This window comes from Odocoileus virginianus, chromosome 11 (genome assembly GCF_023699985.2).
Source record: "Odocoileus virginianus isolate 20LAN1187 ecotype Illinois chromosome 11, Ovbor_1.2, whole genome shotgun sequence".
Lineage (NCBI taxonomy): Eukaryota > Metazoa > Chordata > Mammalia > Artiodactyla > Cervidae > Odocoileus > Odocoileus virginianus.
The window spans coordinates 8,348,845-8,373,679 of record NC_069684.1 but is presented as its reverse complement, the minus strand read 5'-3'; the positions used below and the strand labels follow the sequence as shown (position 1 = coordinate 8,373,679).

At 40.2% G+C, this 24,835-nt stretch overlaps 1 long non-coding RNA gene across 5 annotated transcripts; it reads left to right on the top strand.

Moving 5' to 3' along the window:
• The first annotated feature begins 59 nt into the window (after positions 1 to 59).
• LOC110129855 (uncharacterized) lies at positions 60 to 19,314 on the top strand. 5 transcript variants are annotated; one of them, XR_011490230.1, is made up of 7 exons: positions 62 to 397; positions 731 to 862; positions 1,199 to 1,337; positions 5,053 to 5,204; positions 13,391 to 14,448; positions 16,885 to 17,131; positions 18,837 to 19,314. It is a non-coding gene; the product is annotated as an uncharacterized lncRNA (long non-coding RNA). The 5 variants fall into 5 exon arrangements; XR_011490229.1 differs by having other exon boundaries at positions 62 to 623; XR_011490228.1 differs by lacking the exon at positions 18,837 to 19,314 and adding an exon at positions 17,855 to 18,830 and having other exon boundaries at positions 60 to 862.
• Positions 19,315 to 24,835: the final 5,521 nt, after the last annotated feature.

Below are 24,835 nucleotides of genomic sequence, written 5' to 3'. Positions count from 1 at the left end.
GCCGGGCGGGGGAGGGCGGAGGGGGGCGGGGGGGATGCGCCGGAGAGGAGGGGGAGGGGCGGGGAAGCCCCGCTCGCCGACGGGCCGGGCAACCCCAACCGAGCGCTAATAAAATCGCCGCAGAGGCGCGGCCGCCTCGCGGGCTTCCTTCCTAGGGGGCGCTGTGGAGCGCGGGCGGAGGCGCGCGCGCGAGGCCTCGGGACTCTTTTGCCCTCTCAGGGCGGAAGGAACGCGGTCGGCCTGAGGGAAGGATCGTCGCTGACCCGAGGCCTCAGAGTCCCGGGAGCAGCCCCCGCCCCTTTCATCTTTTTTGAGGGGGGAGTCGCGGTAGCGCGGCTCTGTGAGATGCAGCGGAGGGTCGGCCGCCGGGATTCAGGGCTTCACCGCCTGCTTCGAGGTGGAGAAGCGCGCTTGCTCGCGGTGGAGTCGGGCGGCGGAGCGGGGCGGCCTTGTGGATCCGAGGCCCGGCCTTGTGGATCCGAGGCCCTGGCAGCTGAAGGATTGGGCCCGGTCCTAACTCTCTGGACGCGGGAGTTTGTGTGATGTGCACCTCGAACTGGCGCCTGATTTCCTGGAGAGGCTGAGGCTGCCGAAATGAGTTTCCAGTATCGAACAATGCAACTGTATATCACCAAACAGTATTTTGTTTGTTTTTAAAAGCCGTTTTTCTCAGTCGTCCTTGTCTCACCTTTTCCTTTCTTTTGTTCGTCTTTTCTGTATCATTACTTAGGGGAGTGGGCGTTGTCCGTGTTGAAATAAAAACTGGGACGGGATCTTCGCCCAGTTGGCGCTTTCTCAGCGCGCTGACCTGCGGTCGAGGCTTGGAGCCGAGCTCTGGAGAGGGCGTAGGCCCCGAGCGGAGGTGAGCCCAGAGCTGCAGTCTAGCGGGGTTTCCAGCCTGGCAGGCGATTTGCTCTGTAATGCTTTCCTGAATTGCATTAGGCACGAGGAGTAGGAACTGCATTTTTCGTTCACCAGATTTGAGGACATCTGCTGTGTGCCAAGCTGCCTGGCCTTGGGGGGCTACTTAGGATTTTCTTCGTTTAAAAAAAATGTTGGCTTTTTTTTTTTTTTTTTTGGCTCACCAGTAAGTAGAAATGAGGATTTCTTGTGAACATTTAGTACGCAGATGTATGCAGATCGGTGTTTTGAGATCCACAGTAAGGTATTTGTCAAACACTTAAAATTGTCCTGTAAGATTTCTATTATAGATCAATGCAGAATGGATCAAACCGGAAAGAAGCCTCTCTGGCTAGAAACAGTCTTCATTGGAAGAAATAACATCCCTAAAGGAGGAACGTGTAAATCAGGAATTGAGCCGGGAAAGAGCCTGGGAGGTAAATATTTGTCAGGGTCCCCAGTCTAAAGGGGAAAGTCTCCTGAGCAGGTACAAAAACCTGTCTGGTTCTGGTGGTAGAGGTAGTTTCATCTCTCTAATCAAAACCTGATATTCCATTAAATATTTGAAGCTTACAACTAAATCTTTTATTCTATTTCCTTTCTTAACAAATACAGTTGTAAATGTTATTTTAATTCCCATATAATTTTTTCTGCAGGGAGAGAACATTTTGGCCAAATAAAATGAATAGCCGTTCATTTACCTTGACAGTTATATTTCACAGTGTGTGAATTAGCACATTGGTATTTTGGTTTTCATACACAAGTTCTAATGATCATGATTCAGCATCTCTGGTCTTGTAACACAAAGGCCAGACCCTAAACTGAGTGAATTCACAAAGATAAATATCACTCTGAAGCTGCTTGGCCAACCAGCTTTCTAACACCCCAGCATTCCAACACCTTTCAGCCACTTTTCAGAAAGGAGTTTCTGTCTGTAGATCAAGGACTAAAATGTTGTGAAGGTTTGGGAACTTCTGTAACTCACTTCTGTTTATTAAAACCCTTAAAGTGGGACGAATTCACAATTTCCTTGAGTTCTGCAGGGAATACTGCATTTCTCTGGGGAGAAGAATGGGTGTTTGAGTATGGCATTTAAAAGAAGGAAAAACAAGAAGAGAAGAGTTCTGAAGAATAATCACAGGCCTTAAAATGATATCCCAACAGTTAACAAAGACAGTATAGACAGAGAAAAGCCCTAAGAAAATTTGAGGAATGTCTATAAAAGGGGTTAGAGGCAGAAAAAAAGAATCTGAGCAAGGAAGAAACAAGCATTAAGAGGGGATCATAAACAATGTCAAAGGATGCAGAGTCATGAGAGGGGTTTAAGAAAAGGCCTTTGGATTTGTTAACTAGAAGGCTGTTGATTATTTTGTTTGACTGCTTTTTTTTACTATATTAAAATTTTTTAATATTATTTATATTTTAACCTTGAAACAGACATTACATTTTCTTAGTTACAAATTCAAAACGTCTAAAGAGATATAATTGTTCACTGTTGTACTGGCATCCCAGTGACTGTAAAAAGGCAAGGTAATACAAGCACTAGAAAGAAATACATCAACCTGTTGTTTGGAAAAAAGTACAATAGTCTATATAAAATTTATAAAGTGTTAGTATTAATGAATTTAGCAAGTTTATACAGTCAGTATATAAAGGTTAATTTTATATACCGCTGCTAAGCAATTAAGAAATTTTTTTAAGTTTTACCATATATGAATGCACGAAAAATATTGAATAACTAGTATGTTAGTTTCCAGTGGCAGCTGTGACAAATTACCACAAGCATGATAGCTTAAAATGAATTCATCCTCTCACATTTATAGAAACGAAAAGTCTGAAATTGAGGTGTTAGCCGAGCTCCCTCAAGGGGCTTGACAGGGAGAATCTGTTCCTTGCCTTTTCCAGTTTCTGTTGTCTGTTGGCATTCCTTGGCTTGAAGCCACAGTCACTCTAACCTCTGTGTCCATCTTCACGTTGCTTTCTCTCTGTGTGTCTAGAATTTTCCTCTTGTCTGTTATATAGGGGGCTTCCTACATGGTGCTAGTGGGAAAGAGCCCACCTACAAGTGAGGAGACAAAAAGAGATGCAGGTTAGATCACTGAGTGGGAAGATCCCCTGGAGAAGGGAATGACAACCCACTTCAATAATCTTACCTGGAGAGTTCCATGGACAGAGGACCCTGGCGGGCTACAGTCTATAGGGCCACAAAGAGGCAGACGTGACTGAAGTGATTTAGCATGCAGGCACATTGTTATATAGAGACTGCTGGCATGTATGGCCCACCTGGATAATCCAGAATTATCTCCTTGTCTCAAGATCCTTAATCATATCTGCAAAGATGCTTTTTCCAAATAAACATTTTAGTTTCCAAGGATTAGGCCCTAATGCCTTTGGTGCACCATCCAGCCCACTGCAGCTAGGAATAAATTTTAATGAAAGAGGTATAAGAAGTCTGTACTGGAAATTGTGTTTTGATAGAAGTTAGAGAAGACCTAAGTGTTAGTAGCTGGATAGATACTGTGCTCATGGTTCAGAAGACTTAATATTGTAAAGGTGTCGGTTCTCCCCAAATGATCTATATAGATTTAGTCTAATCCCTACTAGAATCCCAGCAGATTGTATGTGTGAGTGAATTGACAAGCTGAGCCTTAAATGTATATGGAAATTCTAAAAATCAAAAACAGCCAAGACAATCTGGAACAAGAATGATGTTGGGGGATTTATACTATCAGATGTTAGAAAGTAGACCAATGGAACTGAATAGGGTTCCCAGACAGATGCTTATGTGAACATTTTAATTTTGCAAAGGTGATGCTGTAGTGATGAGGAAAAAAAAATTGGATGTTTGAATAAATGATGCTGGGTTATTTGAATATACTTGGTGCATACTCAACTCTGAATATTCATTGGAAGGACTGATGCTGAAGCTCCAATACTTTGGCCACCTGATGCAAAGAGCCAACTCATTGGAAAAGACCCTGATGCTGGGAAAGGTTGAGGGCAGGAGAAGGGGTAACAGGACAAGATGGGCGGATGGCAGCACCAACTCAATGAACATGGGTTTGAGCATACTCTGGGAAATGGTGAAACACAGGGAAGCCTGGTATGCTGCAGTCCATGGGGTTGCAAAGAGTCGGACACAACTTAGCAACAGCAAAATAGCTTGTGGACCTAAATGTAAAAGATAAAATAGTGTGTCTAGAAAATACTTAACGAGTACACATATAGCTGCCTTTACATGTTCGCTTTCCTAGGGCCCAGCAGAAAAGAATCCACCTGCAATGTGTAACACAGGAGATGTGGGTTCAATCCCTGGGTCAGGAAGAATCCCCTGGAGAAGGAAATGGCCAACACACTCTAGTGTTCTTGCCTGGGAAATCCCATGGACAGAGGAGCCTGGCGGGCTACATTCCACAGCATCACAAGAGAGTTGGACTCAACTTAAGCCAGCTTAACAATAACAGGCATCTTCAGCTTATTTCTCAAGAGTGCATGAAAACTGTTTATCTCAAGAGATGGGGATGTCAGACTCTGAGATGAAAGGGAGACTTTATCTCTTGTGTGTTCTGTTCAAAATTGGACTCCTGCCATGTGTGTGTATTACTGTTTCAAGGAAATAAATGTTTAAAGAAACAATAGACAAAGCACAGGTAATGATAATTACAGAACAGTAATATGAAGACAGTGTAACAAGGGAAATGAAGTAAAGTTACAGCTGTTAGAAATTGGAGAACAGAATGGAAGAGGACAGATGGAAAGGGGATAAGGGTGTTACCCTCATTTCATAAAAGGAAAAAAAATTAAGCAGGGTGGTGATTGTGGGCTACATCTTGATTAACCAACTACAGTAGGCACACAGGAAGGATCTCCACAGAGATCCTGATTTATTCATTTCCAGGCTGATGATTGTCTTTATGACAACAATTTTGCTGAAGAGTTTATTGATTTGCTCTTTGGTTCTCCTTTAGTTTTACTTTAGAGGTGCCTGTCTTGGAGTAAATTTAACTGCAAGATAGAGTCAGGCAGCATAGCCAGAACACTGCCCACCACTGTGCTGCTTACTCAGTGTAGGGCTGAGTCTAGCGGGCATAGTCCAAATATGTTTTCAAGGGGAAAAAGGATCTGTGTTTTTTTTGTCTGTTTGTTTTTTAGAGCCACTGATCATCCCCAAGTGAGAAGTTGGGGGGAAATCATTTAATCTTCAGAACTGACAGGAAATTTAGAGGTCTGGTAACCCACTTTTTCTTCACCCCCTGGAATGCTTACCACTTCTGATGCTTGTCTTACAGCCTCCATTCAAACAGGTATGAAGATAGGTAACTGTGTCACAAAGCGGATCATTTCATTTTTTAAAGATGCCTGAGTCTTAGAAAATATCCTTTTTTTGGTACCTAAAGTTCAACTACATGTAAGAGAAACCTCAAATAAGAGTGTCTTAAACAAAATGAAAATTTATTTCTTTTCATATAAAAATATCCAGAAGTAGAAAGTCCTGGGCTGAAATGACAACTGCCATGAAGTTGTCAGGCACCCGGGCTCCTTTGCCACAGCTTCACTGTTCCTGGTTTGTTACTTTCGCCCTTGTGATCCAAAGTAGCTGCTGGATGGCGAGTAATCAGGATGACACTCCTCACAGCAGGATAGGAAGAAAGGCAGAAGGGCACACCCCTTCTCTTGAAGGAGATTTTCTGAGAGTACCACACCACTTTTGTTGATTTATCAATAGTCAGAGTTCAGTTACATGGCCCACTAACCTCAAGGGAGGCTGGGGACCATCAAAGTGCTCTACTAAAAATCAGGGCTCTGTAGATAAGGATGAGGGAAAAATGAGTGTTGAAAGGGTCGCTCGCAAGCTCTGTCACACAGATCCTTTAAATGTTTGAAAACATGTCCTGCTTTGGCTTTTAGGGTAAACATCCTCATTCTCTAACAAGTCTTCAGTGATAAGGTTTTCAGATCCTTCGCCTCTTCCATCGTCCTGTTAACATGCTCTAATGTGTACTTAAGACACCTGCGACACTGTGAGAGGTACTTGCTGCAAAGTCAATGGGAAATACTTGGTCCCCTTTTCTTTGTACCTTATTTTATGAATCCATCCTAAAATTAGCTTTCTTGGGAACATGGTTACTAAATCTGAAATCAACTGCATTCTCCTGGCTTTTACATTTGCTATTGTTTAGCCTGGTCTCTCCCTACTTGGACTCATGTAGATTTTTTAATTTCCTTTTTTCCCCTCTCCTCCCCCCACCCCCACAATCAGTAAATGAATTTGACTCTACTGCCATTTAATTTCACCTGACTTGTTTTAGTTTACCTGAACCTTTTGAGAGCTTTTTGATTTCTCACTTTCTTACCTAGCACATTATATGACTTGACTGTGGACATTTGTACCTTTGTTAAGTGGAATTTCTCTTTAAGGGCAGTAACAGTGTCTTAATTTATATTCTCAGCATTGGGTACAATACCTGTGCACAATGCATGTTTGTTTAATGAATGAATTTTGCTGTTAGCTGTAATGAGCATTTTCTAGAAGAATATTTTAGTTCTGTAATTGTTCATGGAAAACTGAAATTTCCATGTCTTTAAAAATTGATTGTTATCTGTCTAGGAGAATTACGTTTAAATGTGTATACAGTCTTTAAAAGTAGGTGATTTAAACAGTTTTGCCAACTGTCTAAATCATACAAACATGATTTTTTAATGATTTGTTTGGCTAACTTTCGATAAGAAAGAAAAACGCTAGACAATTTAAAGTTTACATTTTAACTCTGTCCCCTGTAACTCACTCAGAAAAGAATCTGCCTGCAGTGTAGGAGACCCAGGTTCGATCCCTGGGTCAGGAAGATCTGCTGGAGAAGGAAATGGCAACTCACTCCAGTATCCTTGCCTGGAAAATCCCATGGACAGAGGAGCCTGGTGGGCTGCAGTCCAAGGAATCACAAAGAGTAGGGCCAACTGAGCGAGTAACACACTTCCCTGATACAAAGTATCCTTTACTAAGTCATTCACTTTCTCTTGGTTTCACAAATTATAAAAGAGAATTCACAAATCAATTTTTCTTATTTAAAAAAGGTGTTTGAAAGAACACTCGTTAAAATCAGTCTATAGAGAACAGTAGGATCCAAGTTGTGAGGTAATCTATAGATCTGGGGGTAAGATTGAAAGTGTCAACCTCTGAAATGGATACAAACTAACACCAGACTGATTTGTGGGAATAATTTTAGAAAGTAACTTGAAAATGTTTCAAAAACATGCTGCTCATGAGATTCAGTTCAGTTCAGTTCAGTCACTCAGTCGGATGAGATTAGGGGCTCCTAAAATAAATTGGAGGTTGGAGATAGTAATCTAAATATAATGTATAGAATAATATGTAAACTTGGCATTTAGACATTGATAAAAACACAGTCATTGGCACATAGTAAATATTCAGATGTTAATTAATATTATTAAAATAGAGATTAGAAATAAAATCAAAGAGCTTCTCCAGAGCTGACCAAGGAGATGGCAACTGGAATCTATACAATAATCCCTTATTTGGATAGAAATATTCCCAGAGATAACAGTTTAAAGGAACAGGTTCCCCAAAGAATTTCAATTTATTAGGATGTAAACAGAATTTTTAAAGGGTAGCTGTCAGAAAGTCTCCCTTTTGCGTACATGTTTTTTCCCCCTATTGATACATCTTGATCTAACTCCATTACTTTCTGTTGTAGAGTAATTTGATTCTATTTAGTGTAGGCCAAATCTGTGGGATTTGCAGTAGGTATGGGACTCTCCACTCCTCATTCCCCAGACCTTTGAAGTGAGTCCAGGGAGAAAGAAGAAGAAGGAAGGCAGGTTGTCTTCTTACTTCACTATTCTTAGGGTGATAACCTTCCCTGTTTTGTGACTGTAGCTTCTGTAACACGTGCTAGTTGTACCAGCTCCAAACGCTGGGGATGTTTGTGTTGGTCTTCAGGAGGCCTTTCTTCACCTCCTCTCCTGTCCCTGGCTGCGGGTGACTCACCCCACAGCGCCCACTCGTGTGACCCTCATCTGGGAGGTAGCCACCTTAACGTGGAGTACTGAAGACATGTCAAGTGTAAAATTTATAATAATGGGAGTTGAGACAATTATTAGAAATTATTCTCATTACTTCTGGGCCATGAATTGCATTTTGAAACAAAAGTGTTCTAATTATATTTGAGGCCTCTGTGAAGCCTTTACTATTTTATAGAGAGAGATGTAATGATAACGGGTAGGGTAGGAAGGCACTCTGCTGCTGCTGCTGAGTCCCTTCAGTCGTGTCCGACTCTGTGCGACCCCATAGACAGCAGCCCACCAGGCTCCCCCGTCCCTGGGATTCTCCAGGCAAGAACACTGGAGTGGGTTCCCATTTCCTTCTCCAGTGCATGAAAGTGAAAAGTGAAAGTGAAGTCGCTCAGTCGTGTCCAACCCTTAGCGACCCCATGGACTGCAGCCTACCAGGCTCCTCTGTCCATGGGAGTTTCCAGGCAAGAGTACTGGAGTGGGGTGCCATTGCCTTCTCCAGGAAGGTACTCTAGGTTGAATTAAATTGTGAAGAAAAATCTTTGTTTCCAGTATTTAATTTTATATGTGATTTAAACTAAGAATACTACAGGGAGGTAGATTGTAAACAACGGATATATGCCAGTGTGAAAACCAGGGCTTCATAGTATTAATAAATGGTTCAGTCAGTAAAGAATATACCTGCAATACAGGAGGTCTGGTTTTGATCCTTGGGTTGGGAAGGTCCCCTGGGGAAGGGAATGGCAACCCATTCCAGTATCCTTGCCTGGAGAATTCCATTGACAGAGGAGCCTGGTGGGCTACAGTCCATGGGGTCACAAAGACACAACTGAGCAAGTAACACACACATTGTATTGATTAGAATTTGAGAAAAGTTTCTCAAAAGAAAAAGCACCATAGTCAATTTTAGGGACCTCAATATAAAATAAAGACTTGTTGCTGTTAAGTCTCTGTCTCTTCCCAAACCTACCACACACACTTCATTTCTCGTCTCTCAGCTCTGTTTTCTGTTTACCTTCATTCTTTATTACTGCAAGCAGCCACTCCCAAACAGGAACTTCCTTTAAGTTCATTAAATAGCAAGGAATACAAGAGAAACATGGTGCTCTTCTAGACCAGTGGCTTTCACGCCTCTTGTTACCTACTGCAGTATACATTATATTGTTAACCCAATACCAATGTATAAATGTGTATCAGTCAGCTGTTTCTTTATAAACAGAACATCTTAGGGACATATAAAGGCAAGCATTTCTTTCACTAAATTTTTGTGTGTTGGTTAGGGTCAGCTGATCTATGCTGGACTCAGCTGGTTGTGATGGCTGGTCTTGGCAGGGCTTGCCTATGGATCTGTGAGTTGGTTGGTGGTTAGCTGATACCGACTGATCCTGGCTGGGGGGATCTAGCTTGGGTGACTCTGCCCCATGTGTCTCTCCTATTATTGATACTTGTGGACCTGCCTGAGCATATTTTTCTTAGGAAAATGGCAGAGGTACAAAATAGTAAGCCCGGTTGCACAAAAATTCTTCAAACCTTTGATCATGTCATGTAACATTCCATTGGCTAGAGCAAGTCAATGGCAAGTCCCAAGTCAAAGAAAAGTATACTCACAGAGATAAGGGGAATAAATATTTTTGAATAATTATCAGAAATATGCAAATATAACAATCCAATGCACATGTGTAATTTAGAAGAATAACATAGATGGAGCTATTTGCATGATAAGAATAGAAACTGAGATTGGATGTGGACATGGGTGGTAGGGGGAGAAGAAGGGGTTGAATGAACTGGGAGATTCAGTTCAGTTGCTCAGTTGTGTCTGCCACCCCATGGACTGCAACACTCCAGGCTTCCCTGTCCATCACCAACTCCTGGAGCTTGCTCAAACTCATGTCCAACAAGTCAGTGATGCCATCCAACCATCTCATCCTGTTGTCCCTTTCACCTCCTGCCTTCAGTCTTTCCCACAGGGTCTTTTCCAGTGAGTCAGTTCTTCGCATCAGGTGGCCAAAGTAGTGAATATTCAGGACTGATTTTCTTTAGGATGGACTGGTTTGATCTCCTTGGAGTCCAAGGAACTCTCAAGATACTTCTTCAGCACCACAATTCAAAAGCATCAGTTTTTCAGCACTTAGCTTTCTTGATGGTCCAACTCTCAACATCCATACATGACTACTGGAAGTACCAGAACTTTGACTAGGCAGACCCTTGTCGGCAAAGTAATGTCTCCGCTTTTTAATATGCTCTCTAGATTGGTCATAGCTTTTCTTCCAAGGAGCAAGCTGTTTTTTATTTAATGGCTGCAGTCACCATCTGCAGTGATTTTGGAGCATAAGAAAACAAAATCTCTCACTGTTTCTGTTGTTTCTCCATCTATTTGCCATGAAGTGATAGGACCAGATGCCATGATCGTAGTTTTTTGAATGTTGAGTTTTAAGCCAGATTTTTCACTCTCTTTCACTTTCATCAAGAGGCTCTTTAGTTCTTCTTTGCTTTCTGCCATAAGGGTGGTATCATCGACATATCTGAGGTTATTGATATTTCTCCCAGCAATCTTGATTCCAGCTTGTGCTTCATCCAGCCTGGCATTTTGCATGATGTACTCTGCATATAAGTTAGATAAGCAAGGTGACAGTATACCGCTTTGATGTACTCCTTTCCCAATTTGGAACCAGTCTGTTGTTTCACGTCCAGTTCTAACTGTTGCTTCTTGACCTGCATACAGATTTCTTAAGAGGTAGGTCAGGTGATCTGGTATTCCCATCTCTTTAAGAATTTTCCAGAGTTTGTTGTGATCTATACAGTCAAAGCCTGTGATCAATAAGTAGAAGTAGATGTTTTTCTGGAATTCTTTTGCTTTTTCAATGGTCCAACAGATGTTGGCAATTTGATCTCTGATTCCTTTGCCTTTGCTAAATCCAGCTTGAACATCAGGAAGTTCACGGTTCACGTACTGTTAAAGCCTCTCTAAAAGAATTTTGAGCATTACTTTGCTACCGTGTGAGATGAGTGCAATAGTGCGATAGTTTAAACAGTCTTTGAGGCATTGCCTTTCTTTGGGATTAGAATGAAAACCGACCTTTTCCAGTCCTGTGGCCACTGCCGAGTTTTCCAGATTTGCTGGCATACTGAATGCAGCACTTTAACAGCATCATCTTTTAGTATTTTAAATAGCTCAGCTGGAATTCGATCACATCCACTAGCTTTGTAGTGATGCTTCCTAAGGTCCATTTGATTTCACATTCCAGGATGTCTGGCTCTAGGTGAGTGATCACACCATCATGGTTATCTGGATCATGAAGATCTTTTTTGTACAGTTCTTCTGTGTATTTTTGCCACCTCTTCTTAATATCTTCTGCTTCTGTTAGGTCTGTATCATTTCTGTCCTTTATTGTGCCCATCGGTATCTCTGATTTTCTTGAAGAGATCGCTAGTCCTTCCCATTCTGTTGTTTTTCTCTATTTCTTTGCATTGATCACTGAGGAAGGCTTTCTCATCTCTCCTGGCTATTCTTTGGAACTCTGCATTCAAATGGGTATATCTTTCCTTTTATTCTTTGCCTTTAGCCTCTCTTCTTTTCTCAGCTATTTGTAAGGCCTCCTCAACCATTTTGCCTTTTTGCATTTCTTTTTCTTAGGGATAGTCTTGATCACTGCGTCCTGTACAATGTCACAAACCTCCATCCATAGTTCTTCAGGCACTCTGTCTATCAGATCTAATACTTTGAATCTATTTGTCACTTCCACTGTATAATCATAAGGGATTTGATTAGGTCATACCTGAATGGTCTAGTGGTTTTCCCTACTTCCTTCAATTTAAGTCTGAATTTTGCAATAAGGAGTTCATGATCTGAGCCACAGTCAGCTCCTGGTCTTGTTTTTGCTAACTGTAGAGAGTTTCTCCATCTTTGGCTACAAAGAATATAATCAGTCTGATTTCAGTATTGACCATGGGTGTTTGCTATGACCAGTGCATTCTCTTGGCAAAAATCTGTTAGCCTTCGTCTTGCTTCATTTTGTACTCCAAGGACAAATTTGCCTGATACTCCACGTATCTCTTGACCTCCTACTTTTCACTTCTTGGCCTTTTGGCTAAGATCAAGTGTACTGGGAGATTAGGTTTTACATATATATGCTACCATGTGTGAAACAGCTAGTTGGAAGCTACTGTATAGTGCAGGGAGCTGAGCTTGGTGCTCTGTGATGACCCAGACAGGTGGGGTGGGATGGGGCAGTGAGGGGAGATTCAAGAGGGAGGGGATGTATGTATACATAAAGCTGATTCACTTCAGTGTACAGCAGAAATGAACACAACTTTGTAAGAAACTATGCCTCAATTTATAAAAAAAAGTTCCACAAAACAATTCTTACCAAGAAGTTTGAGTCAAGATCTGTAGTTTGATAAACATTGTTCTAGACCAGACCAAGGATCCTCAACCTCCAGGATCTAATGCCTGATGATCTGAGGTGGAGCTGATTTAATAATAGAAGTATAGTGCACAATAAATGTAATGCAATTGAATCATCCCCAAACCATCCCTGCCTTTTCCCCCCAAGGTCCATGGAGAAACTGTCTTCCACAAAATTGGTCCCTGGTGCCAAAAAGGTTGGGGCCATTGCTCTAGACATATATTCATTCAAACATACATGATCTATATCTTAGAAGCATAATCTGAACACCAAACTGAGCTAATTCTGATGACTCTCTCTCCAGCCTCACTTGACTGGAGTAGTATATTTGCGTGGATGTGTGGAGAGATTTGCATTATTGTCGCTCCAATCCATGTTACTTGTTGTGTAGTCCACAAACAAACTAGTCTCCTGACTGGTGCCAGTCCACACACTGTTCATTACCAGATCATAACCATAGTGAGGTAAGGTGCTAGAATATAAACGAGTACACTGTTTCTTTCATTGAGAAAGTCTTACTTAAAAAATAAAAGAAGTCAGCTGAATGAAACTGCATGCTTATTAAGGTATTGGGTTGGCCAAAAAGTTCACTCAGGTTTTTCTGCAAGTTCTTGTGGAAGGACCTGAATGTTTTGGCCAACCCAATAGTTGCTTTACATTTTGATGAAAGTTCCTTATCTCAGTCTCTGATCAGTAACAAGCATTTCACAGACCAGCATTACCCAAGGAAGACCTAGCATCTTCTAAACAGAAGTGAAGTGATAGTCACTTAGTCGTGTCTGACTCTGACCTCATGGACTATACAGTCCATGGAATTCTCCAGGCCAGAATACTGGAGTGGGTAGCCTTTCCCTTCTCCACAGGATCTTCCCAACCTGGGAATCAAACCCAGGTCTCCCACATTGCAGGCGGATTCTTTACCAGCTGAGCCACAAGGGAAGCCCAATATTCTTCTAAATAGGAATCTGTAAAATATTAATAGTAATCTTCTGTATCTAAGACAAAGGGGATGTTTTGGAGAGGTAGATTTCTTAAGCATTTCAAACATATTGTAGGGGAAGAAACCATTAATGAGAAAGGAAAAGAAGAAACTAAAGCAGAGAGGGATTAACTGATGGAGCAAGACTTTGGAGATGAAGCAAGAAGGACAAGGTGGCCGGATTGGTCTTAACCAAGAGGTATTACTCCTTATCCTCTGAGACTGGAGAAAGCTAAAACAGAGATACTTGTACAGTAAGTTTGCAGGAGTGGTTGTTGGACATTTGGGGTATTCCATGAAGGTATCATTCTTACCTATGAAGTAAGGGTCAAGGTATCTGCTGAGATGGCATCTTGTTACTGCCATTTTGGAATTGGGGTATTTGAATTAAACTCAGTTTGTTTAAAATCTTATTAAGAATTTTGTTGTACTTTATTCTATTTACTTGATAAACATTTTACTTTCCATAACCTACGCCTTTTAAATTAATTTCCTCAATGTTTTGTTATGAAAATTATCAAACGTACAGAAAAGTGGAAAGAATTACACAGGGAGAATTAATTTACCTACCTTTTACAGTTTATTTTTATGTCATGTCAATTTCAGTTTGAGGCCAGTCTGGAAATGGTATAGTTATTATTATTATTTTTTGAAATGGTATAGTTATTATTTTGATTACTGAAGTTAGTATTAATAAATACTTGTGAAGACTTAAGGAGAGAATCATTTCAAATTCAACAGGTCAGGTATGTATGTTCTTGGCTTCTGTTTTAATTCGGATTCTTCCAAGAAGAAACAGATGGATCAATCTATCTATCCAGGCTTCCCTGGTGGCTCAGTTATTAAAGAATCTGTCTGCAGTGCAGGATTCCACCTGCAATGGAGGAGACCCAGGTTCAATCCTGGGTCAGGAAGATCCCCTGGATAAGGAAATGGCAACCCACTCCAGTATTCTTTCCTGGGAAATCCCATGGACAGAGGAGCCTAGTGCACTACAGTTCATGGCATCACAAGAGTCGGACACAACTTAGCAACTCTACCACCATCTATCTATTTACATAGGCTCCTGTGATAATAGAAGCTGGAAAGTTCCAAGATCTGGAGGGTGAGTTGGCAAGCTGGAGACCCAGGAGGGTAAGTGGTATAGTTCTAGTCCAAAGAGCCAATGATTCAACTCAAGTCTGAAGGTGGGGAAAAGGCTAATGTCCCATTTCAAAGGCATCAGGCAGGAGGAATTCTCTCACTTGGGAGAGGAGGTTCAACATTTTTTTTGTATTCAGGTCTTCAGCAGGTTGGGTGAGACCCCCTCACATTAGGGAGAACAACCTACTCAGGCTAAGGATTTAAGTGTTAATCTCATCCAAAAATACTTTCACAGTAATACCCAAATAATGATTGACCAAGTATCTGGGTACTCTCTGGACCAGTTGACACATGAAAAATCATCACAGTCTCTCTATGCTGTGTATTCCTAAGAGAACCATAATCAACACCAACCTACCTCTCAGGTTGCTTCTTTCCCACACTCCCTGAAGAAAGATTATTGTAGCACTCTTGTTTCTGGAAGATATGGCATATTTGCTGCGTAAGTTTTGTGAACCCACCACTGAATAGCCTTAGGAGTTTAACACTTCACTGTGAATAATACTGTTTTAAACAAGAGTCTTATGTAAACATGTATAATTTTTTCTACATACACACATAAAACTATTTATAATTTCTGTGGAAGAGAATAAACTAAATATACATACAATTATTTTAACCAGCCAAATGTTTTAAATTTTTAACTTTCTTATAAGTCAAAAGTTGTGTTTTAAGGTCTTAAGTTGTTTTCAGACTAACTCAGTCTTCATATTTTTCTTCCTATTTATTAATAAAGCAGAAATGTGTTTCCTCGTTCTTAGATTTTTTTTTCTACTTTTTCAGTTTCTTAGTTTGAAGTAGCAAGTCACAAAGTATGTTCAATAAATTTGGAGGCTTTAAAATGTGTTCCGTCATAATTTCACAAACATTTATGCATCATAATTATGAGCTATTTGGAACACAAAGATGAATAATGCATAGTCTATGGCCTTAAGAGGCTCATGATCTTGTAAGAGAAAGAGGCTGACCAAAAACATAATTCCAGAATGTCAGTGGTTAGAAGGCCTCTGTCTAGTCACACACCCCTTCTCCTCTCTACTGGAGGAGTAAACACAAAAATCCATAACCAGTTGGACAAATTATAATGAATGGTGTAACCAGTAAGAAGACACCCACAAAGGTGACACTCACCGTTTTGAATCTCTATCTGGGTCTGAGCCCAGTTCCAGATAATTATGCCACTGGGCAAATTGCTGCCCTAGTGATTGACAGGCACCAGCCTCAGTATGACCCTCTACATACACCTCTAACAACCCTGTTTTTTAAAGTCAGCTCATTTTCTCATTTTCAACAAGGAACTATTTCAAGTTTTCTCCATCATTTTCACTTCTCCATTACTAGGCTCTCTTTATTCTTCATAGATGACCTTTCTCTTAACCTCAGCCCCATCCTTAGCCACAAGCCATCAAACACACTGCCACCAGTTGTAACCCAAGCCTCCATCACCCCTTCTTTGGCAGAGGTCAGTGTAGGGATCGTGGGGAAGATCCAGTCACATACTTCCCCTAAGCTGCCCACTCTATCTCCTAGGCTCCCATCCTTTCCTCTGATCAGCTGTGTGTAACTGCTGTTTGCACTGCTGGTCACTGGGAGAGTATCCAGGACACTGTGTCCTTCAGAGAAGAGGGATTGAAGTAGACTACCACTTCAGTTTGCCCAAGATCACAGACTGAAGATATGTGAATCTCTACTGATGGGTTGGGCTGATTTTAAAAGTGGAGTTATAACTTTGGAGTATGAAAGTCGCTCAGTTGTGTCCGCCTCTTTGCGATTCCATGGACTATATAGTCCGTGGAATTCTCCAGGCTAGACTACTGGAGTCGCTGGCCTTTCCCTTCTCCAGGGGATCTTCTCAACCCAGGGATTGAACCCAGGTCTCCCTCATTGCAGGCAGATTCTTCACCAGCTGAGCCACAAGACAACATTGGAGAGTAAAGACCAAAAGCCCTGAACTGTATAAGCCTCTCCCTGAATCCAAAGGAAAACTACTTGTAGCAAACACTGTTCTGCCTCACAACCCCTTGGCTCTCCTCAGTTCAGCACAAATACAGTTTCCACACACAGAGTTTCTTACCTCCAGCTCCATGTCTCTCTTCTTTGCCTGAAGTCTCTCTTTGGCCCCAGGGGAGCTTGTTCTCTTATAGGCAGGTGCAGCACACAAGTGTGGAGGGGGAATTACCCCTGGTCACAGTCTTTAACCAGTTGTGGATAGAGTGGGTGAATTAATGCCCCAGCCTCCTCACCACCAGTGGGTCAATATTTAGGTGTGTTCTACATGGTTTCTCAGAGTGTTCTCAGTGGGGTTGCACCCTCAGTGGAGCCCACTCATTACTCACCTACTTGTTAACCCTGCTCGGTAAAGCATACTTCCTGCCTTTTCTCCACCCCCTGTCTCACCTTTCACATTTCCTCACCTGTGCTTCTTAGGGTCACCTCTGTACCCACATCCTCAGCTCATCTTTGCAATTACTACAGCCTCAACCAGTACTGTGACAGCAGCCTTGTGAGAGACCCTGACCTAGAGGACCCAGCTAAGCCACGCTGTGACTCCTGACCCATGTGAACTGTGAGATAATACATATTATATGGAATAATCTATTGTTGAACAGCAGTAACTCTCTGGAACAGTAAATCTTAAAGCCTTAAAGAAGAAGGGCATAATTTAGGATTTGAGGTAAGCTACCTAGGATTTGAAGTGGGCTACCTTCCATAACCAACCCTTCTAGGAATCAGTCATTTTAAATTGTAGAATATTTAGTTCCTTTTATACTTTCTCTTTGGGAGCATGCAGAGTTCCTATCTTAGTTAAACAGAGACCATGAAAATGATGGTTTTAAGTAGTTTCTTTCAAAAAGAAGACTTATCCTATTTTTATGGTTGTGTGATCACCTCTTCCTGTTTTAAAATATTCATTCATTTATTTAACAATTGTTAAATGAGAATCTGCTACTGTGTGCACTATATCTTCTGCCTGAGATTGAGGTTACAAGGATCAACTATATCTGGTATTTAGTGATAGTATCTGTAAGTGCCCAAGGCTATTATATACAGGTCACACTAGGATGTGTCTCAGTAGCTATGGAAACATGGAGGTGGATCCTGTAAAACTTTCTGAAGGACCTGGTTTCTGAATTGAGTCCTAAAGAACAAGCAATACACACCCAGATGGCATAAATAGGGAGTCCTGGGCAAGAGAGGAACAGCATGTGCCAAGGCCCAGGACCTCATCTGTGGGTTATTCTAGTTCATCTTTTCTGTTTTTAATGTCTGTTTTTCCATTTGGCCCCTTCTATAAACACCTTAATGTTTCTTATATTCAAGAACAATGCAAAAAATAATCCCTCCCTCAGCATTGTGGCCTCAGGCTGCTTCTCTGTCTTCCTCCTTCTCAATGTAGTTATGCTCCTTGAGAGAATATAGGACCTACATCAAGTTCTGAAATGCCAGGCTAGATGAATCACAAGCTGGAATCAAGATTTCTGGGAGAAATGCCAACAGCCTCAGATATGCAAACACTCTAATATCAGAAAGTGAAGAGGAACTGAAGAACCGCTTGATGAGGGAAAGACTGATGCTGAAGCTGAAGCTCCATTACTTTGGCCACCAGATGTGAAGACCTGATTTATTGGAAAAGACTCTGATGCTGGGAAAGATTGAAAGCAAAAAGAAGAAGAAGGCAGAGGATGAGATGGTTAGATAACATCACCAACTCAATAGACATGAATTTGAGCAAACTCTAGGAGTTAGTGGAGGACAGAGGAGCTTGGCATGCTGCAGTCCATGGGGTCACAAAGAGTTGGACTTGACTTAGCAACTGAACAAGTCCCTTGACTTCCCATTCCATCCTTAAGCTGAGGACCCAGGGGACCTTCATGGGAAAGGGGTTACAAGTGAAAAAATAACAAATGGTAATTCTGGAAAGTAAAGGATAATTGGAACACAAAAATTCATCCTATATGGGTTCAAATGAAAGTCCTGAGAGCTTTGGTAATAAACAAAGAAGATTTTTGATGTGTTCCAGGCATTTGGGATAAAGAAAGTGGATTTTGATGAAGTTTTAAGTATTTCTCCTTGGGGATTTTCTTCAGAGGGTATAGTAAAGATCTGAATCTCTATTTGAACTACTTCAGGTTGCTGGATTTATGGTTCTTTTAATGCCAGGACTGAACTGCATGTCTGCCTTGGATTCTATGGATTACATTTCACTTTTAAGCTAGTAAATGGAATATCTTTTTCTTTTTTTTCTTTAATTTTAGTGTTTCATATACTGTGATATTTTTTGTTGGAATAAAACCATTATTCTAAAATTTTCTATGATTTGAGTTATTTACATATTATATTGCATTACAGTTTCTAATCAAACTGTTTTACTTGCTTAGATGAACTTCTTCTCTGTCTCCAGAATTCTTAAGAGGAAGAATTAATGAGAATTGAAAGGAGAAGCTTCTACTGGAAGAATAATATTTGAGTTCCAGGCACTTCTGAACAAATAGAATATGAAAATGCCGGTGCTGAAACTAATGCAAGAAACTCTGCATGGAAGCTCTCCATGAAGCTAAAGAAGCCAAAAGAGACGTGTGATATCTCTTCTGAAAGAATTAGAACACAGCTTGGTGTCAATAAAAAGACTGCAACCCATGGAGAAAATAGTTATTAAAAATATGTCCTCAAAGTCAGCAAGAGACAGACAGAGACAGAGATGTTTGAAGATGGAGTGAAAAAGAAATGTTTGGAGTTAGCTAATAACAATGATATCATCTTCCAACTAGTTTAGAATCAGAGCTTTTTCAGCAACTGAAAAAATGTACACAAAAATAAGTTCACTATCTAATAAAAACCAACTGACACACTCTTAAAGAGACATCTTCCTTTTAAATTACATGTCGTCTTCTATTATCACCATTAGTTACATTTTCTTTATCTCATGTAGTGTTTATGTTAGTTTGTTTGTAACACTTTGTTTTACCTGCCAGCAACTGATATTAGTAATGATTTATTTTTTAAATTTTGTAATTTTTCATTTTCCTTAATGTATGATTTTAAAATTTAAAATGCATCAAATACCTAGTCTTACATTTTAATTTTATGGATTAAAAAGTTTCAAAATAGAAAATACTAGTACTTTAGTTACTATTTGAATCAAATATTCCAATTCTGCTGTTATTCCTGTCCTCTGGTGTTATGATTTTTTTCTTTAAGATGCAGTTCTCTTATAAGATCATCTCTGATTCCACCCCAGGGAAATTGAGTTTATTCCCCGGAGTAGGTTGTGCAGACTTGGTGATAATAATCAGAACATTTTACTATAATGATGTATTTGTCTGTCTCCTTTTATTGTGTCACAAAATCCTTGAATATTTATAAAACAGGAAGCAATTTTATTAATTATAATGAAGGAATACTCCTTTCAGGCTTGCCGAGGAGTTTGTTTAGTGTGGGGAAGAACTTGAAAGCTGCACCAGCTCTGGATATTACAATGAAATTAGTTGTGGACACTTCCAGGGACAGATTGTGCTTCCTGAAGATACAGCCAGTCAGCTAGCTCTGCCATATTCCTCCTTGACTGCAACCACGTCTAAAACTGAGGGCCATCTGTGCTTTGTAATAAAAAACTATTATCTTTATGTCTTGATAATAATTTTGAAATTTAATATATCTGAAGTCTATACTTATAAAAATTATTTAAAATTATATTTAAAATGGAAAAACTCATTTTGATTATTATTATCTAAATAACTTGTTAAGCAGCTTAGTCACAAACAAAATAAGATGATGTATATGAAAACAAAATGTAAATTGTAGGATATTGCACAAAATAATCTTAAAAGCTACAGTTAGACAGGAAATGTCCTCTTCTCTCCCCCAGAGGGAATCATCCTAAATCTGTGAACCTTTCTTGATAGGTTTTTGTTTCCAACCACATAAATTCTTGATACTGTTTTTTGAAACCCCATTAAACTGCAGGCGGAAATATAGCCCTACACTGACCCTTTAGATCACACTTGTCCTCATACCAGACAGGACACACTGCCAAGGCCTGCTTCAGGCTGCCCTGTGCCTGACTTAGAAGTCTAGTCTTTAGAGAGGTGGACCATTCTTTTGCTCCTTTACATTTTCCACATTGAAGCCTTAGGCTCAAACTTGCAACTTTCTCTGTAACTTTTCTCTGAAATCACCAAAAAAGTTAGCTTCAAAATTATTTAAATAATAGTGGCTTATTTGGCCCTTTCCTCTCACCACCAAAAGAAACTTGGAAAGTTTTAATGTTGGGAAAAGCTACATTTCCTTCATGTGAATGATTGCCTTACTACTCAGCAGGCAAAATTAGTTCTCAGACAAGTCCACTATCTACTGACTTCTAAGTAGCTTATTTGTATTAGGATCTTAAAGAGGTTGTTATACTTAGTTACTTCAAAATTCCTTTCCTATAGCAGATGCTACTAAATTGGCACCATTATTGCATCCAATCTTGGAGCATCCCACTTAATAGTGATTTACTGTATTCTTGTTCCACTCACACTCTCTACACCATCTTGGAGAATAATAACATTTATCTGAATAATGAACAGTTGAGGGGAATAGCATTTGTGTGAATAATAACTGAATAAAGAACAACTGAAGGAGAGTATTTATTTTTGCATCATGCTAAATATTGGGGAGGGAGTTTATGCTGATCACTTGAGCTCCGTAAAAATGAATAATTCAAATTCATATTGATGAACTCCCTTGCTTAAAGTTTTTCCATGATAAATATGGATTGTATTATAGGTTGTTTATTTAATAGCAAATATTTATTGAATGCTTACTATGTGCAAGATACTGTTCTTAGTATATATCCCTGTTCTTGTGGAGCTTACATTTTAGAAAGGAGATACAATGAACAATAAGCAAATTAAAAAATATGTGCAAAATACTACATATGGTATATACATATACATATTATATGTATATGTATACACATTATAGTATACTGCAAAACATAGTGTTGTTTTATATTGCATTAGAAGGTGATTCGTGCTGTAGAATAAATTTTTAAAATATGGCCATGATAAGGGGCGTTGAGAGTTCTAGAAGTGAGTAGGTTGCAAATTTAAGTAGGATATTCACAGTGGGTCTAGAGAATTCATTGAATTTTAGAAGATCTAAAGGAGTGAGCCAAGAAAGAACATTTCTAGCAGAGGAAACAGCCTTTAGAAAGGCCCTAAGATGATTGCATTTTCAAGGGAGAGAAAGGGATTCAGGATGGCTTGAATGGAGAGTGAGAGGCAGATGATAAGAGAGGAGGTCAAAGAATAGGGTAAGGAGTAGTTCTGGCAGTGGAACAAGATCCTGGAGAAGTGTGTGTATGTGGGGTGTGTGGGGGGGAGGGTGGTGGTTGATAAAGACTTTGTCCTGTTTACTCTGATTGAAATAGGGAAGCACTGGAGGATTTTGATTGAAGGAGTGATGTGAGCAGGCCTCTGTTTAAAAAGGCCATAGTGGTTTCTGTGTTGAGCATAGACCATAGGCCTATAGGAAGCTCCTGCAGTGATCCAAGGAAAAGCTGGTGGTGTCTCAGATCAGGATGGCAACAGTGGAGGTGGTGAACAATTGTTAGATGCTGAAAATGTCTTGAAGACAGAGACAACATGATTGGCTGATGGACTGGTTGTGGAACATGACAGAGGCAGCAGAATCAAAATAATTCCAAAGTGTTTATCTGAGCAAATGAAAACATGAAGGTGTTACTGAGTTTGGAGAGGCTAGAGGTGATGCAGGTTTGGGGAAGAAAATTCAGGTGTTAGTTTTGTTCTTACTAAGCGTAACTATCTATTAGATACTCAGGTTGAGATGTTAGGTGTACAAGTCTGGAGAGATGGCTAGTCTGGATACATAAGTTTGAGAGGTGGACACAGGTTTAATTTACAGGGCTCAATGCAAAATGAAAGGGAGAAACTTTTGTTAAATAATTACTAAGAATTTTCAAGATTGTGACAACAGAACATTAGCCAACTGTGGGGTCCTACTGAGAGGGGCACAGGCTGCAAGTCCATAGAACTGGCCTTGTTCGGGCATTATGGGCATATATACATGATAATTAATGCCATGAGGCTGGATGAGATCATCAAAGGAAAGAACATGATGGAGAAGAGGATCAGGCTCTGACTCCTGGGGCATCCTGGAATGAAGAGATTCAAGAGACGAGGAGGAGCCAGCCAAGGAAACTGAAAGGTAGGAGGAAAGCCTGGATGTGTCTTGTCCTAGAAGCCAAAAGAGCAGATAAGAAGGGGGTGACCAGCTGCATTAAATGCTGCTGGACAGTTGAATGACATGAGGACAGGGAACTGATCACTGGATTTAGCAACTTAAAAATTTTCAGCAACAATACATAATAATTTTTTAATTAAGCTAGGCTTCTCAGGTGGCTCAGTGGTGAAGAATCCGCCTGCCAAAGCAGGAGATTCAGGAGATGGGGGTTCAATCTGTAAGATCCTCTGGAGGAGGAAATGGTAACCCACTCCAGTATTCTTGCCTGGAAAATTCCATGGACAGAGGAGCCTGGCAGGCTACAGTCCACGGGCTCGCAAAGAGTTGGACGCGACTGAGTGAGCACACACAGAGGCAAAAACGTTGAGGCAGTATTACGAACCACAAAATTGTAATTATTAAAAACAATTTCTTTATGTTACATGGCAACAGACATTGGGCATCCTCCACATTTGTAAAAACTCCTTCAAAGTAGAGCACATTCCTAGATTCAGTGTTGTATAAGCAAATTCATTTGGTAGATTTGGGGCATATAAAATAATAATACATTTTAAATGAGGTCAGAAAAGGATTTTCTGAAGTTTTCCCGGTTTGGTGTTGGGGGAGGGGGCAAGTAACTATCTTGAACAAGAATCAAGTGCTGATAAGACCCTGATAATTTGTCTTAAAATAATTTTATTAAAAATGTTAGATTCCTTAAAAAGAGTAATTGCTTTTGAAATACTGATTACACCCCCATTTCTTAGTTTCTGTTGGATGTGTCGTTGTATTAATTATCTCAGGAAGTGTTGGTAAGACGCTGATATGGAAGAACTTTGAAATAAGAAAATTCTTTCCAGCCTTGAACTTAATATAATCTTAAGTATTAGATCTGCAGGCATACAGTTCTTAGTTCAAGAACTAAGCTTCACCTGTTGCCTATTCTTAACACATTTTAATGTATTGTGTGCTAAGACTAAGGAGAAAAAGATTTACCAAATTTCTGACTTTTGATTAAAAGTCTTTTGCAGAGTTTTTCATAAAAACAATTTATAACCCAGGGAGTTAGGTAAGGCTTTTGTTTTATTTTGTTTTAAATAATGACCCAGTCTTTGAAAAAGTACTCTTCCAGAAATCATAAGCTTTGCTGACTTCTTTCAGGTTTTGATATATTTCTGTGGTTAACAGGAAACCACGGTAGGGGGCATCAAAGAGATAAGTTTGTGCATAGAAAAGAATTCTATTTTTGCATTGAAAATAGAATTTGCCTTTATAGATAGAATAAATTTACATTTCAAAAAGCAAAGGAAATTCTGCAAAGGACCTCTACAACATCCAGACCCAAGTTATCCCTAATCTGTCACCTTCAGTGACTTCTTTGCTAATTATCATGAATTCGTAGAGAAATTCTTCTATATGGATGTTTTAAGCACCATGAGGAATGCATGATTAATTTTTAGAGATAATCAGTCGAGAATATAAGAACCATAAGCTATACATCCAGTTGTCTTTTTCTAAAGGGCTGAGACTGATCATTATGATGAAAAATCTGAGTAAACAGATATGAGAACTGCTACTGGGAGTGATAGGAGCTACAGCTGCATGAGGGGTGCCTAAAGCCTAGGGTGCTAGAGGGTGGCCTGGAAATGCCACCCTCAAGCCAAGTAAACCAGGTGCCTGTCGTCCTAAAATAAACTCAGAATTAAATTCACCTCGCCGCTCATACCTGTTCTCATTAATCAATGCCTAACTTGTCCTCAACACAGTCTTAAACATTACTTCCTTCTTCTCCCCAAGTCATTTTATTGCATCTTTAGGAACTCCCAGTCCACCAATTAAACAAACCACCATTACCTTACACTACGACTGGGATCTTATCTCTAAGGCTTGCCTGAACTAAAACCTGGCTGTCCCCTGGAAATATATGTTCTCCTCTACATATGTAGTGGACATTTCCAGTAGTGGCTCTTCTTACACCCAGCTGTAGAGGAAAACATTTTATCAGCCCGTACATGGTGCCTCCACCTTCTTGTAAGTAATTGCAGGTCTCCTCTTCCTGTTATGCTTCTCTTAGCATGCATAACCTGACCCTGCTCAGCACCATCTTTGAGGCTCTGCCAGTCCACCAGGGCATGTTTTCTTCTTTGTCTCT